The 17,342-nt window shown below is 38.7% G+C and overlaps 1 long non-coding RNA gene across 1 annotated transcript in view; it reads left to right on the top strand.

The window, feature by feature from the left end:
- The window catches only part of LOC114484393 (uncharacterized), a 231,349-nt gene that overhangs the window by 42,521 nt on the left and 171,486 nt on the right, over positions 1-17,342 (top strand). Inside the window, exon 2 of the long non-coding RNA XR_003677239.2 lies at positions 9,077-9,285. This is a non-coding gene — a long non-coding RNA (uncharacterized lncRNA). The remainder of the gene's footprint in view (positions 1-9,076; positions 9,286-17,342) is intronic.

The following is a 17,342-nucleotide window of genomic DNA, read 5'->3' as shown; positions in this document are numbered from 1 at the left end:
AATGTTCATTGCAGCATTATTTACAATAACCAGGTCATGGAAGCAACCTAAATGCCCATTGACAGACGAATGGATAAAGAAGATGTGGCACGTTTATACAATGGAATATTACTCAGCCATAAAAAGGAACGAAATTGGGTCATTTGTAGAGATGTGGATGGATCTAGAGACTGTCATACAGAGTGAAGTAAGTCAGAGAGAGAAAAACAAATATTGTATCTTAATGCCTATATGTGGAATCTAGAAAAATGGTGCAGATGAACCAGTTTGCAAGGCAGAAATAGAGACACAGATGCAGAGAACAAACGTATGGACACCAAGGGGGGAAAATGGTGGTGAGGGTTGTGGGGGTTGGATGAATTGGGCAATTGGGTTGACATATATTTATATACAGTAACATGTATAACATAGATAACTAATAAGAACCTGCTGTATAAAAAAATAAATAAAATTAAATTTAAAAATTAAAAAAAAAATACCTATTTCTAAAGATTAAAAAAAATACTATACAATGTATATCCCCAATAACTGAGTATGAGAGTTACTGTTTTTCTATACTCTTGGCAACGCTAGTCTTATTAATCCATTTGATATTGTTTAACTCTCTGGTAGGTAAAAATATCTTATTGTGTTTTAGTGTTTGCATTTTCCTAAATTATTATTAAGGTTGAATGGCTTTTCTTAAATTTATTAGCTATTTGTGTTTCTTTTTCTGTGAATTGAGTGCTGGCCAGTATTTCCTAATGGTATAACTCTGGACAAATTCCTAAATTTCTCTGTGTCTCATTTTCTTGCCTGCAAAATGGAGATGCTAAGTGTATTTGATCAAAAGCGTTGTTATGCAAATTAGTTGCGTTTGTACATGTAAAGTCCTTAGGCTGTTGCCTGGCAAATAATATTCTCTCAGTCAATATTAGCTGTATCTTTGTCCTTTTTTTTTTCTATTTTAGGTTGCTTTATTTTTGATTTGCAAAAGCTCTTTATGTATTTTAGAAAGTCATCTGTTTTCTGAAACACACTTATTGCAAATATTGCAGGTATATTTTCTTCCAGTTGGTTTCCTTCTAGCTTTACTTATGGTATATTTCATCTTAAAGAATTTAAAAATTCTTTCTAATCTCTCCCATCTTTAAGGAGTTTTATATAGAATATATATAGCATTATATTTTGCTTAAAAGTCATTCCTAATCAGAAGATTATAAAGAATTCTCCCATATTTTCTTCCACTATACTTATATTTTTTTGTGTTTAGTGCTTAAGTTGCCTTGGAATTTATTTTTGTATATGGAATGATGTAGGAATTTGAGTTTTATTCCAAACTGCTAGAATCATTTTCCCAGTGCTCTTTATTGCATATATTTGGCCCTTTCTCCTCTCATTAGGAGCCTGATGGACTTTATGTATTAAATTCACATATACAGAAGGCACTTTTATTTATTCCTCTTTGTTCTTTTCTGAATCTGGAGGAAGAATACCACACAATTTTAATTAACATAACTACATATAATAGTATATTTAATATTTGGTCATTCAAGTTCACGTTTTAATTTTTCCGTACGTTTTCTTGGATATTTTAAAAACTTTTTTCCTTTATATGAACTTTACAATCAGTATGTCAGGTTTATTCAGATTATTTTACTATATAAATTTGGAGAGAATTGTTACATATAAAAGTTGAGTCTTTTAGCACATTTATTATTAGGTTAATCTTAAGGTTTTGCTGTTATCATGATAAGATGCTCTTTGCCTACTACATTTTCTAAGTGGCTATTGTTGACAAATAAAGATGCTAGTGGTTTTTTATATTGATCTTGCACTGGTGATTTTATTTATCTCTTACATTAGCTACAATAGTTTTCTAGTTGATTATTTTAGATTTCTAAAAGAGATAGAAATCTAAATAGATTATCACATCACACAGAGATAATTAGTTTTGTAGAAATTTCTTTCCATTTTCCCATCTCATTTCTTTACTGTACTTCTTGTATTGGCCAGGACCACCAGTATCATGGTCATAATTGATGGCAGAATTTTTTATCCTGTCCTCAACTTAAATGGAAGACGTTTTATTTTGCTCCTTAATTTGATTTGATCATGTATACACAGATTTTTATATTTGTTATGACTTACTTAAAGAAGTTTCGCTCCTTGCTTATAACAAGGAATACATTCAGGCAGTAGATGATGTGGTTGGTATAAAGAATGGAGAATAGGTCTGCAAAGAATGTATTTTTTGGTACAGTGCTATTGGAAGAAAGAGAGAGGAAGAGAAGGTTAAAGTACAAGGAAAACAGGATGGAAAAGAAGGAGAGAAAAGAGGTATGGGAGGGAGAATATGAAAGCAAAATAAAACAAAAACAGTAGAGGGTGCCTGTTTCCAGACCTCAGTAGAAAAGGTGGCTGGACAACTTGTCTTTTGGATAGAAGAAAGGACATGTTTGGTAGGAGGAAGGGAAAGCGAATGATAGACACTGGGTGAGATCAACTGTGATGGGCATCTTCATGGCATCAGGACTGAAGTGGAATGGTGGGTAAAGCCTTAACAGCCAAGCTTTCCCAACACATGGCCAGAAACCCTGTGCCATCCAAGCAATGACAGTGCCGTACTCAAACACCTTTACCATTCTAACAAATGTTGATGGGGCACAGATGTCTGGGTGTGGCCGGGTCCACTGTGTGCTTAAGACTGGGTGTGCAAGTTTGGAGTTCAGCACATTTTCCTTTGTAGAGTCCGTTTGGCACCATGCCCTCCACTGGTCTCTACGGAAGCGGACTACTCAAAGGTGATGGAACACGTTGTAGGGTGCTATAAATGTTCTGCCAGTTTTCAGCTCATGTGAAGCGTGTAAGTGCCTTGTAGAAAGATAGGATTTTCCTGTGTAAATGAAATCTGAATGACTGAAACTCAAGTTTTCCTCAGTACCTCAGTACTGCATTGCAGCATATCTTATGTGCCCCTGTGACTCTAAAGATGCCAGACTGTGACACCTGTATATTTTCAAGTCCATATTATTTTTAAGGCTCTTTGTTTCATAATCACTGATTTCTTTTTTCCTTTAAGTCATTTACTAGGAATAAGCTTAAAGTTAGTTTATTTTTTAAATGGCAAGTTGTTTTTTCTATTTTTTTCCTCTCTCACATGAATCTCTACCAAAGTTCTTTTCTCCTAGGCTGTCACTGTACTTTGTGGTATCATTATCATAACACTTATATCACTGTTGGTGGCAGTTGTTCTCCTAGACTGTATGGGCTCTGACATACAGACACAGGTGACAACTGTATCTTTTTGGCTTTCCTTCTCTCATTCTTAACGCAGTGCCTGGCATATAGAGAGTAATTAGTAAATTTGTTAATAAATTAATACTTGAAATAAATGAACAAGATAATATAATTACATGTATTTTTCTTAGGAATAGTTTCAAAATAGCGGTTCAGAGTGGATTTATCAAGGCAAATGTAAGAATGGAGGTAATTGTTTTGCCAAATATATTTTAGTAGTTTTGCTTAATAAAATACTAATGGATTTGTCGTATGAATATTGGTTGATACCTGTTGCTATTACCATGGAGTGTACCACTACCACCATCACAGCCAGCAGCAGCAGCAGCAGCAGCACCAGACTATTAGGCAGTATTCCTGGAGGGACAGGAGTGCAAGTAATCTTTGGTGACCAACTCATTATTTTTCTCATTATTATTCCTATGAGATGGTAGGTGGTGGGGCATAATTTACTTCTGGGCTCTGGGTCTGGAAAGCTGTTCTTCCTGGGGCAAAACTGAGCAGATCTGCTTTCTCTTTACAGCCCTTTGTCCAGCTGAAAAGGAGAGTCTGTGCATAGAGGCCAGAGGTCACCCGGTTGCTGACAAGGAGGAGTCTGTGGACTCCTTGGGAAAGAGCACAGTCATACTCGGAGGGAGGGGAGCTGGCTGGGCGAATTTCCTCTCATTTCTGGGACCTGTTCCTCTCTAGTCCTGCTGTGGCCGGTTTCCCTTTGGGGCTTATGGGTCTTCAGAATAGATAAAGACCACAGGCCCATAAGCCTCTGCTTAAACCTGGCCATTCCTCTTCATTCTGCAGGGAGCTTTGGTGAGGGCAGAGGAGAAAGCACTGCTTGTTTTTTCTTAGTGGGGAAAATAAGGCAGGATCAGTATTGATATAGCGATTATGAAGAAAGCTTGGCATCCTAGAAGATTTCAGGTTCATAAAATCTAGACCTAAAGAAGTAAATTGGTTTAATCTCTTTATTTTACAAAGGGGAAAAGAGATCAGTCAGTACTAGAATCAGGACCCAACCTTAGAGTCCCTGGTCCAGGACTTATTTGGTGATACAGGGACTTGAATTATATTATTCAGTTAAAGCATTAAAATTATTTGATTGTAAAAATTTATTTTTAACTTTTTAGTAAGGAAGAGATTGTTTAATTCCTAGTCCAAGAATAAAACACTACATTTTCAAGATACGGTTTTGTGGAATCTTCTGTTTTAATTACATACTTGATCATATATTAGTCATGCTTTTCCAGAAGAAGTAGAGACACTGAGTCAAAGTATAAAACTGATTTATTTTTTGAGTACGCAATTCTAGAAAAAAGTGGCAGCACAGAGTAGAGAACAGGGAACAGGCGACGGCAGAGTTGGATTCTAGTCCGAATCTGCCCCCAGCTTTCCGTGGGGCCGTCAAGTTCCACTCAGCTCTGGTAGCTCATCTGTAAAATGCATTCTTTCCCCTGTAGGATCACAAGGACACACACGAGCAAAGAGATGTCAAAGTACTTTGAAACACACTTTATAGAATGGAATTGCACTCCTCTGTTTATGTTAATACGCAGAGCTATTAGCTTAAGATTTACTCCTGAGGACTTTATTCCAAAATGCTAAATATTACCTAATTTGTAGACTTTCACCAAGAAGAAAAGGCTCTGTTGTTAACTTTGAAGGAGAGGGTTAATGACAAAAGGATAATAACGCAGGGCTATGGGTTTCAACTCCTAGCCCGTCTCCTCCGTGTCACACACCTGCCCTCTGGCTGGGGAGGTTGGCGATAGCAAAAGTCAATTGTTAGACTTCTGGAACTTAAAATACGCCATCACTTCAATGCATCTACTCTGTCAAAAGCATTGGCAATCTCTCAATTTACGATGTCAACAATTACTTAAAGGTACTTAAAAAAACCACTTTGGTCTTTATTTTACTTTTGAAATTGTGGAGGGAAAATGGACCTATTTTAAGCATCTTAGGTATTTAAGATGTTCTATGAATTTGAACTAAGCCACTCTGTCCAAAACGTGTTACTAAGTGTTATGGGGTGGGTTGAATAAAAGGCCAAGGAAGGAAAGAAGATAATTGACAAGAAAGGAAACACAGTGCTAGCCAAAGAATGCCGGGACAGCTGTCTGCCTGGATTTGTCTAGTAACTGAGTTTATTGCTCAAATATAACGACTTTGTCTTAACTGGGAGAAGAAAATACTGAAGCAACAAGTTGTTGATCCATGAAGCACATCTCACACTTTGTCATGATAAGCAGTAGGCTCTTTCACCACGGTTCCTTGTCAACACGTAGGTCACTGTGTTTAGTTTTGTGACACATTTCACCCCTCTGAGGTCCTGAGTCAGAAGTAGCGAGGAGGTAAATGGTCTTAGATGCTCACATAACTTTTCCTTTTTTTTTTTTTTCCTCAGGGTTGTATCTGTTTCTGATAGTTCAGACAGTTCATCATATAAATCTGTGCTAAAAATCTCTCATGTTAGCAGGCAGTGAAGGGCTTAAATAATTTTCTGTGAAGTCGCTTATGTTGCTACATCACTGATGCTTTTTCACTTCTTTTTAGCTCTTTCTTTGGCCAGGCAAGGATATCTATATTAGGCAAATGAAAAATGAGTTGCACTCTTATCCTTTTGTTAATACGGCTGGTCCTTTTCCAAAAATCATACACTACTGCTGACAAATCACTGTAATAATCACAAGCCTAAGCTTTAATTTCTTGGAGTATTTTTATGAAGCATTCGTTTTTCAGCTATTAGGGTGGACAAAATTGTTTTGAAAAATGTCTAGGCCTTGTAATGCTTACTTACTTGGGGTCTGAAATTTATTGTTAGGAGAGCCTCAGTTCTATTGCTCATGCTAATGCATGGCCCGGGAATGTCTCTCTGTCACGCTGTGCCTCAGTTTCCTCATCTATAACATCTCTTATCTTCAGTTTCCCGGACTGATAAAGTAACAGAGACATACAATCAGTTTCTATAAGGGGGCAGCACTTTAGTGCAAAGTATTATTGACACGCAGATATTTACTTTTAAATTGAGAATATGTACTCTTTCCTTCAGAAGACATCTTTGAAAATTTAAGAATTTAAAATTATAAACCTAAAAAATAAAGCATGTAGAGAGTTGTCGCCAAAGGATGTCCCTGAGAGAAACACTGTGGCTCCAACACCAACAATTTTTTTTTCTGTAAGCAAATATCTAAGAGAATAAATGGTGCCCAGTGACCAAAAAACTGAAAGAAGAAACAAGGCTTCTGATGAGCAGAGAGGGCCTCTTATCCCTTGTTCTATACCTTGAAGAAGCCACTTAATTATTATTAACAAGCTGAAATTGTGAGGGAGGCAAGTTTTGTTTTTGAAGATGCTCTGTATTCCTTTTCTTCTTTTTGTAGCAGGTCCTCTCTTCTCATGGATTCTCTGACCACTGGGCAGCTGAGGCCTTCTTGATGCTTCTCAGCTCTTGCTAAGTGTCCTGTCTATATCTGTTACCCCAGGGAGTACCTTGAACTCTGGATTCCATCCAACTCAGTTTCCCAACAAAATTCCCCCCTTTTATCATTTTCCTTCATGACCTTGTCTAACAGTAGTAGCTACTGTAATAATGGATGAGAGCATTCCTGTCTGATGAAGGAATGTTAATATCTTAACCTAAAGGAGGAACGAATGTTGGGCATAATTGATGCTGTGACAGAGAGCTCTTTGGTATTAGATCACTCTGATCCAATTCCCGAGTGTTATTCTCAACAGACGTGGAAGTCGGTCCATGAAAGACCTGTTTCTAGGTCCCAGAAGGACACGGACTCTAGATTCATCTCATCATTTCAAAACAGCAAAAAGTAACCAGGAGCTTGTGTAAATGATAAGCAACATACACCTACTTGCTTTCCCATGGCTCTGAACAAAGAGGCCAAGCCAAGGATGTTCAAGCCCCGCCCATCATGAGTTTCCAAGAAATGACTGACCCAGAAGCCACAATACTTTCAGAAGCCCTGGAATTAAAGATGGTAATGAACTCATAAATGGGTGAGGGGGAAGGATTAACATATGAGCTGCCCATTTCCATGGATACAAGGCTCCTTTCATTTATTTTTACTGGGTTTTTATAGGGAGTCTGAAATCCAAATCTGATAGGACATCTGTGCTTCATTAGCTGTGTTTCATTAGGTTTATAATGTGATTTAAACGGACCCCTCAAAGCTGTAACAGGGGAGGCTCCTGAGAGTTCCAAGTTCCAGGCCTTGCCTTGCAGGGGACCCACGAAATGGCTACATGAATGGAGATGAGTGTTCAGAGGTTATGGGGCCATTGGATGATGTATCTCAGGCTTGGATGAGGTTGAAACCATCTTTTATTCTGCAATTAAGATCTTAAAAAAGAGGTCTGCTACATCTGAGAGCATCTCTATAGGGAAAAAAGCAGAATTTGGCTGCGAGGGCCTGGAAGGCTCTGCTAATTCTAGCAGTTAGGGGTCTCTCACCCACAACTATAGTGTTCCTCCTTCTTCACTTTGGAAGTCAGCACAATTCACGTATGTTTTCTAGGTTGTGGAAAGAAATGTAAACCATGCTGGCAGTTTGGTGGACTGCAACAGGAAGCAGGAAGCAGCCAGTTTTTGAGTGTTCCCTCCAGCAATGATTAAAGTAGAAGCAGGTAGTCAGTCATGTGACAGGGCTGAAATGTATAAACTGGGTATCACACTGCTCTGAGAATAGTTGCTATGGTAACTCAGACAGAGATGGAACAGCAGTAAAGGAGAGCTGCCCTGAAAGCAAATGTTATTGATTAAATGAGATTTTTTTTTTTGGTGGGGGATGCTGGCAGTGGTGAGAATGGGCATAGAGGCAGGTGAACCTATTATAATGACCATACGGAGAGTGTGGTTTGGTTGTATATTGACAAATCTTCTCAGGAGTCCTCAGAGAAACAGGAAGTTAAATGATCATCTGCACAAGCTACTGGTTCAGTGGCTGAACTTTTGGATTTCAACATTACATAGTAAATTCATTGTTTCTTAAGAAAATCTAAGATGTTGGAGCCAGCTGGTATAGCTAGCCTTGAGTTCAAAATCTGATCATCTGAAGCTGGGTCATTTTCCTGCAGAGTTTATGGCTGTGTCCTCTAAGCACCTGATTATTTCTAATTGGGTCCCACATTCTGCTTTAAATTGTTCACATTACCATTCCAGAGGTAGCTATTTGGTTGAGGAGATGGGGTGGCCCTCTAAATGTGTCCGTATTCCAACTTTGGAAAACACACTCCCTGTGAACATCTTGCATTGTAACCTATCTACATTTCTTTTGCCTTAACTGTAACATCGAGAAAGGAACCCTGTCCTACTTTTCAGGATAATTGTGAGAAATAACTTATTAATGATTATAAAGCAGCTCAAAAATACAAGCTCTTCACAAATGCAAGATGATAAAAAATTCATATGAGTAACAATAACAACAATTGCATCAAGGCCACTGGGAAGGTAGCTGGAATGTGCCCAGAGGCCCAAAGGGGGAATTAGGACCTATGTACAGGAAATTTCTGTTGATGAGCACAAAGTGGTATATGAGAATAGCCAGATACTCTGGACTTCTTGAATTGTCATCTGTGTGCGTATATGCAATTCTAGGTCCCCGACAGGGACAAATTGCAGATTTGGCAAAAGTTTTTTTTTTTTTTAAAGGAATTGTTTGTCTAATATTCAGAGTCCTCAGCACGCCCTTCCCATGAGCTGGTGGGAATGATGTTCTAAAATCACCAATACCCCTCACTCCTGAGACTGATGACCTTCCCTTTGTCCTCTTGTCTTTCCTTTTTGCAGCAAAGCTGTACGATACAATATAGCCCTCTGCCAGCAGATCTGTTACTAAAGGAATTCATGCATCTTGCATCTTGAAGATGCATTATTAATGCCTGGACAAATCACATCAGGTGAAACACAGCAAGTCCCTGGCACTGAAGAAAAGGAACAAAGGCTGGTTCTACAAGAGAGCAATGGATGAGACAAATTATAACAGCTGGGAGCCTCTTGTAAGTAAGATGGCATAAAAACCAGAAATGCTAAAATTGTGTGCACAGACAGCAACTTCATTTTTTCGTGGTAAAACAGATTACACATGGTGCTGGAAGAAAGCCACTCTAATTGTGGCTTCGTTAATGTCGTGGTATTGCAACTCTTTGAATTTCTCAACAAAAGGGGCCAGCTTGCTGGTGACCAGATTACTCCCAAGTGCCATCCCAGGCTCTTGCACATGATTTCCGAGATGGAATAGGAAGGATGGATTTTTCTAATGGGGCCAGTGATCAACTCTGGATGCACAGGGGAAAAAATAAGATGTGGCTTGGGAGAGTTTATCAGGGAACTCTGGGGGAATGGAGACTGTCTGGGAGAGGGGGGATGAAGTCCCTCATGTCACCTCTCCTGGCCAAGCTGGGGATGCCTGGATAGGCTGATGTGAGGCAGTGGTTTACTAAGAGTGTGTTTCATCCTCTGACATGAGAACTTACAGATCCTTTCAACTGCTAAACTGGGCAATTGGAGATAGATTAAGTATCAGGTGTATTTCAAATGGATTAGAAAAGGCCACAAGTGCACAATCATTGAACTGCGCAGATCCATGACTGTACCTACTCCCAGCGGTCACTAATGGCACATGAGCTGCTTGAGCACTAATGAGCCACCCCGCCCCCCGCCCCAGCCATTTCTGTCGGGTCCGTGGCAGGGAGGACTTGTTTTAAATTGCAGGCCATAGCTAAAGTTTATGGTGACATTAAAGGGAGGCATTTTTCCAACCTAGTTCTATGTCATCAGTTTATTAAATAAGATTTCTTTTGGCATCTTGAAAGAAATGATGTTCTTTTTAAATAGGAAAACTGCTGATATGTTGCAGAAAGGGGCAGTAGTGTGTGTGTGTGTATGTGTGCCTGTGCCTCATGCATACCTGTTCTCTTGTGGTTTCTGTGTAATATTGCCCATGTTTTATATTTGGAGAATCACTTTCCCCTACATATACTCAACAATAAACATGAAACCACCTAATTATATTTTCATAATCATGATTAAAAACCATCTAAATTATCCTGCTTGATGTACTCAAAGAGTTTGTTGATAGCTTTTTGATGTGTATTAGAGCTGTATGTGCAGCCACACCAAATGATTTGCTTCACAATGAAATAAAGGAAAAAACCTTTAATATGCATACACACTTACTTTAAATATACATATATAATTCATATTTGACTAATTAGCCAGCATCAACACAAAATCCACGACCATGAAATAATTGTGGAAAAGTTGATTACCTTCAAATAGTACATTAATTTCATATATATGTATGCATTTATGCATATATATATATTTATTTGCACAATATCAATTCTGCGTTTTACAGAGACCATCAGTGTTTTGGACCATCAGTGCCTCAAAGTGTTTTTCACATTCTGGGAAAGAGCCTTGAGATTAAGATTTGAACTTTAGAATTAACTTTTATGACAGGAATCATATGTAAATGCTCCCCCCTTTTAAAACATATGACCCTTTGGATGATAGAAGAAGGGTCATGGGCCAGTTTTCATGAAGGAACAGAAATGGCCGGCAAGCTCCAGTGTGAGCTCTTCCTGCTGATTCCCTACAAAATGAACAAGTGTCCCCTTTCCCTCCTCCTGGGGAACAACAGTGTAAAGACTTCTCATGGGTCTCCTATTTATACACATTAATTGATCCCAGGGCAGGAAGAACTTACTTTTAGGCCTTTGTGTCAAGGCACTCCTCTGCATTTGTGTTAACATTGTGTGATGTGCCTACAAATTAGTAACCTTCATTTTCACACTCAAATTTCATCAGCTTATTTCTAACAAAGGTGTTTGTAACTGTTTACTAGTAGGGTGTTTTGCTCTGTTTGTGAATCCTTACAGGATTGGAAGCCTATCTGTTGCTTTTGGAAACAGTGGTTTGGAATAAATGGGTAGTTGACAGGTGGGGCAGTGCCTTCAATAGGTGTACATCAAAGGAGGGATGACATGTTTTCCGCATCCAGTGATGATCGGCCTAAAAAGCTGAAGTAATGAAGGTTTTAAATTTTAATACGAGGAAATAGTGGCTCATTTATTTATTTAACAAACCCTGAGTACCTGTTGTTTGCCAGGCACTGGCTAATTCTGAAGGGTAATGGTAAATCAAATAAAACGGAGATACGGTTACTCCCCTGGGTGGGGAAGTCACATAGAAAGAGACTCAATACAATGTGCAAATTGATATAGTAGAGATATGTGCAAAGGATCATGAGAAGATGGAGGAATAGCTTCCTAAACATGGGGGGAAAGGCTTTCCTGAAGAGCATCTTGAAAGGTGTGTTGGAGCTCTGTCCATTAAAAGGCCTTCTAGACAGAGGAAATACTGTTCACGGAAGTCAGAAGTGTGAGGGGGCATGTCTTGGGAGGGTATGTCGAGTACTTACGTGTCACTGCATTTTAAGCTGTGAGGAGGAAAGAGGCAGGAGATCAAGTTAGAGGGGCAAGGGGCTAGAATGTAAAATATTCATGTGCTGCTCTAAGAAATTTGGACTGTATCTCATAAGCAAAGATGAAATTGAAGAATGATATGATCAGATTTGTGTTTTGGAAAGTTAAGTCTTTTGAAATATGGAGGATGAATTGAAAAGTGGAAACAAAGATTGGCAGAAGAGAGAGCAGTCAGAAAGTTATTAGAATACCTCCAGAGAGAGGCACTGACAGCCTGGAAGACGGCTATGACAGTAGGTTAAAGAGGAGGGAGAAGTCCTTGACCTCTGTCTCCATCTACATCAAAATGACCACAGTGGTTAAAGCCCCTCCTTCATGTGGACCACAGACTTCAGCCACACCAGACCATCTGCACTTCCTGCCTTTGCAAATGCTATTGAAAAACTATGCATCCCTTGTCCAGGTTGCTAAGTTCTGTTTTACTTTAAGATTCACCTCCTGCATTACCTCCTCTGGCAAGCCCTGTTTCCCCCAGGCTGAGCTAGGTGTCCCTTGTTTGGACTCCATAGAACCTGATGTATTTCTGATGAAGCCACCACCACATTACCTGGTACTTGGTTATAGTCTCCTGGAGGGTGGGCTCTACACGTTGTGCTATATGTAATAAAAGTAGCTACCACGTGATATGCATTCACTGAATACCCTTTGAATGGACAAATGCAGTAGTTTAACTGTCATTTCATCAAATACTTCAACAAAAGAGAACAAAATGCCTGTCATCCTAGGACACATCACTGGATATCTTTTCTATTGATTCTAGACCTGCGGACTGTAGCCATAGAGTGTAGAGTCTCATGATACTTTGGCAATTTTGAGGCGATTTAGATCAATATAAAAAAGGAAAGAAGTATAAATAGAAAAAAGAAAAGCCTCCAAAATTCATTGTCAAATTGGATGCCATATATATATATATATATATATATATATATATATATATATATATATATATATGAAGAAGAGAAACAGGCCAAAAAATTCCCCTTACCATCTACATTTGTATTCTTATTGACCAAGGTAACCAAGAAATGGTTTCTTGCCTACTGTTGTGGAATCAGACATTGAGTTTTAATGAGTTTGCTCAGACCTTTAAGTACACAAGTACATTTAGGATTATGATCTTGTGGATCATACTAGGATTATGACACTACATTTAGGGTTATGTACTGCCATAGAGCCTTAAAATACGGCATTACTACTACTGCTACTACTACTACTACTACTCTTACTATTTTGTCTTTCCATAACTTAGCAAATGCGACTATAGATGTTCAGTGAATAAGATGAAAGGTAACTTACTTTTCTTCTGCTTCTGTGTGTTGTCTCTTCTGGTCCTGTCCAACAACCATCTTGGATTTATTGCGGTGATGACATGACCCCTAGGTTTTTGATTGCAGAGATGCTTATGGTGTCACTAAATGGCCAAGAAATCCTGGGTTTCTTGTCTTCAGTTGTTTCTGCAAAAAGTTTCAAGACAACCTAGAGTGACGAAAATCGCAGTAAAGTGGTTCAAGCCTTGGCTCTTTGTGACTTTTGAGAGGTCACCAAAACCTTTAGAGATACACTTCCTCTTTGTGAAACAAGGTGCTTGGACTGAATATCTTAATCCTTCTTTTCATTTCAGAAGCAGTCTACACTTACTGTAACCATTTATTTAATCAAGATTTGTTAACCATCAATTTGAGCAAAGCCCTGCTCTAGATCAGATAGGAGACACCAAAAGAAAAAAATCAGTCTGCAGGAGATCACTGTTTAGCAGATCTATTTTGCCTCCGGAATTTTGGGGCTGTGGGTTTTGATTTTTCTTGGGGACTGACTCTATTTTATAGTCAAAGTGATGTGGCTTTGAGTCTAGACTCAGAAGGGAATTTAGAGGTCATCTAACTGAACTTCCATTCCACAGAATACCATATGGATGACTGGTTTTTCAGGTTATTCCTGGACACTTTCAGAATAAGGAATTTATGATTTTTAAAGGAATCTTAAAGATTCCTGAGTATAAGAAAGTTCTTCCTTATACTGAGATGAAAAATATATCTCTGTGACATATAAATATTTTTATTCATTTAATTTCTCACTCATTCTGCTAGCAAGTATTAATAGAGCACCCACCATTTATCTGGTGCAGTGCTAGACCCCAGAGATAAAGCAATGAAAAAGATAGACTTAGTCCTTGCCTTGAGGGATCTTACATTCCACTGGAGGAGTAGGCAATTAAGCAAATAATCATAATACATTATGACAACTACTATGATAGTGGAAATATAGATGTGCTATAGCAATGTCTAGGAGTGTATCAAATCTGAACCTCAGTGATCCGAGAGAGCTTTTTCAAGGGTCAGCTAAGCTGAGAGTTGAAGGATGCAGCCATGCTCAATGATACGACCCCATGGTCTCTGAAACATGTGGAGACAGCATTTCCCTCAAGTCCTTTTCTCTAGGCTAAACATAAAATAATTCTGTCACTTCCCATTTCCAGACCTCATAAGTATGCCTCCAGTATCTTCTCATTTACCAATTCAGTAACTTTGTTAGAAAATAAATGAAATTTGTTTGGCTTGATGTCGTCTTGGTGAACCCATTTTGGCTCCTAGTGGTACTCTTTTCTTCTCAAAGTGCTTACAAACCATCTATTTGATTATCCATTAGAGAATTTACTTGGGAATCAGTATCAAGATGTATTCTGAAGTGTTTACTATTTAAAAATTAAAACTTTTGCCTATTTGTAGTTTTCTGGCCTCCCTGGTTCTACAGGATTTTTCAAAAGTTACCAACGGTGGCTCTCCAATTGTATTTGCAGACTTTTACTTGGGAGTAATTACCTGAGTCCAAGTACAATTCTTCTGTAATCTCCACATTCATACTTTTTGGTTGTGTCTTAATTATGTTTGCTCCTCACTTTTCTGTTTGATGATCACCCACTTTAGTGAAGATGATTGCAAAGTAAAACTAGTTTTTTTTTTATACCACCTGATAATATTGTATCATCTTTCTCAAAGACACTATTCCTTTTATTGTTCAAACGTAGCACAATAAATGCTTTTTTGTCCTTGTACTTTTCACCAGGCGATGTTAACTTCTGGCCTGTGGACTTTGTGACATTATTCATATGGTTTCATTGTCTCCTCCTCTTCTTCTTTCTCCTCAGAATCATTGATTATGTAACTCTCTTTTTCATAAACATACTTTATAAAAATTGAAATTATTGGACAATACTCTAAGCAGCTACCTGGATTTCTGAGGATGTTCCCCCCTGCCCCACCCCCACTTTTCTTTAAAAATAAATTTATTTATTTATTTTTGGCTGCGTTGGGTCTTCAAGACTGCACGTAGGCTTTCTCTAGTTGCGGCAAGTGGGGGCTACTCTTCATTGCAGTGTGCGGACTTCTCATTGTGGCGGCTTCTCTTGTTGCGGAGCACAGGCTCTAGAGCGCAGGCTCAGCAGTTGTGGTGCATGGGCTTAGTTGCTCCGTGGCATGTGGGATCTTCCCAGACGAGGGATCAAACCTGTGTCCCCGGCATTGGTAGGTGGATTCCTAACCACTGTACCACCAGGGAAGTCCTGGATATTTCCCCTTTGTTAACATTATTCACAGTTGTATAATCAGACTTTCATTTTTAGTGCCTCCAGTACTTAGGCCACTTTTTTTTTTTTTTTTTTTTTACTGTTGTGCTTTCCCAGATTAAAAAAAAATTCCCTTCTAAAATCTAAGATGCACTAATCTTATGGCACAAAGAAAGGAGAAAAGAATGAGTATTTATTGATTATTTACTATCTTCCATCCCAATGTTGTTTCTTATTCACTTTCTCAACACCTTTTGGAGTTGGCTTATTTCAATTGTTCGAATGAGAAAATTGGGACTCAGTATATTGTCCAACTTAGTAAAGAACAAAGCTGGCATTTTAGCCTGAATCTGCCTGACTCTGAAGCTCTTTCTAATGTACCATAGGCTAATCACTCCCATTTGCTGACATATCTGTATGTTCCATGGATTATGAATTGTTACCACTTCTTTAGAAGTCGGAATTCATTCTCCTTAGAGGGTAAATGGAGATCCCAAAGTACCAGTGCTATCATTTCTTTTGCGTATCACATTGTTCCCTTTCATGCTATCTTGACATAAATTTGGTCCTCTATGGCTTCCTAGTAATCTTCTTTATTTTTTGTAGCACTTGTAATTGGTGATCACATGGTAAAAAAGATGAGCCCTTAGAAATGAAAGAGCCTAGTTAAAGCTCTTGGTGTCTTTATAGTTATTTGTTGTTGCATAGCAATATTTCCACAAATGTAGCCACTTACAGCAACACAGATTTACTATGTCACAGTTCCACTATGTCGGGAGTCTGGACACAATTTATCTGGGTCCTCTGCTTTAGCGTTTCACAAGACTGCTCCCGAGGTGTCAGCCAGGGCTGAGATTTGACAGGGGAAGGATCCACTTCCCAGCATTCAGTCCCTTGCAGGCTGCCGGACTGAGGGCCTGAGGTTCTCAATGCCTGTTAGCTGGAGAACACTCTCAGTTCCTTGCCACATGGGCCTCCCCAGCATGACTTCCTCAAAGCCAGCAAGGGAATTACTCTTCTCACGAGACAGGCATTACAATCTTATGTAACGTAATCACACATGGAACCATGGACATCCCATCACCTTGGCCAGATTCTATTAGTTAGGAGCAATTCCTCGTCCACCTGTATTCAGTGGGAAAAAGCCACAAGGGCGTGAATACCAGGAGGTGGAAAAATGGAGACTGTTTTAGTATCCACCTGGCACATCATCCATTCTTTTGGATAGCACAGTGACTTTTACAGTTCTCTGAGGGTTTTCCTTGTCAACATCCCCTTAAATGACCACAGAAATTCCTACTGGCTGTTTTTTATTGAAGCATTTTTTTAACCCTATCTTTCCCTAGTGTTAAATCCACTATTCCGCTATGAACTTTCAGCATATAAAGAATTAATTATAATTCTTTTTTTTGGGAATTTTTGAATTTTATTTTGGTTATTTTTTTATATAGCAGGTTCTTATTAGTTATCCATTTTATACATATTAGTGTATATATGTCAATCCCAGTCTCCCAGTTCATTACCACCGCCCCGTCACTTTCCCCCCTTGGTGTCCATAGGTTTGTTCTCTATATCTGTGTCTCAATTGCTGCCCTGAAAATGGGGTCATCTGTACCATTATTCTAGGTTCCACATATATGCGTTAATATACGACATTTGTTTATCTCTTTCTGACCTACTTCACTCTGTATGATAGTCTCTAGATCCAGCCACGTCTCTACAAATGACCCAATTTTGTTCTTTTTTATGGCTGAGTAATATTCCATTGTATATATGTACCACATCTTCTTTATCCATTCGTCTGTCGATGGGCATTTAGGTTGCTTCCATGACCTGGCTATTGTAAATAATGCTGCAATGAACATTGGGGTGCATGTATCTTTTTGAATTATGGTTTTCTCAGGGTATATGCCCAGTAGTGGGATTGCTGGCTCATATGGTAATTCTATTTTTAGTTTTTTAAGGAAACTCCATACTGTTCTCCATAGTGGCTGTATCAATTTAC

The sequence above is a fragment of the Physeter macrocephalus genome, chromosome 19 (genome assembly GCF_002837175.3).
Source record: "Physeter macrocephalus isolate SW-GA chromosome 19, ASM283717v5, whole genome shotgun sequence".
In the NCBI taxonomy this organism is placed as follows: domain Eukaryota; kingdom Metazoa; phylum Chordata; class Mammalia; order Artiodactyla; family Physeteridae; genus Physeter; species Physeter macrocephalus.
The sequence above is the reverse complement of the archived record's forward strand: the minus strand, read 5'-3'. Positions and strand labels throughout refer to the sequence as shown.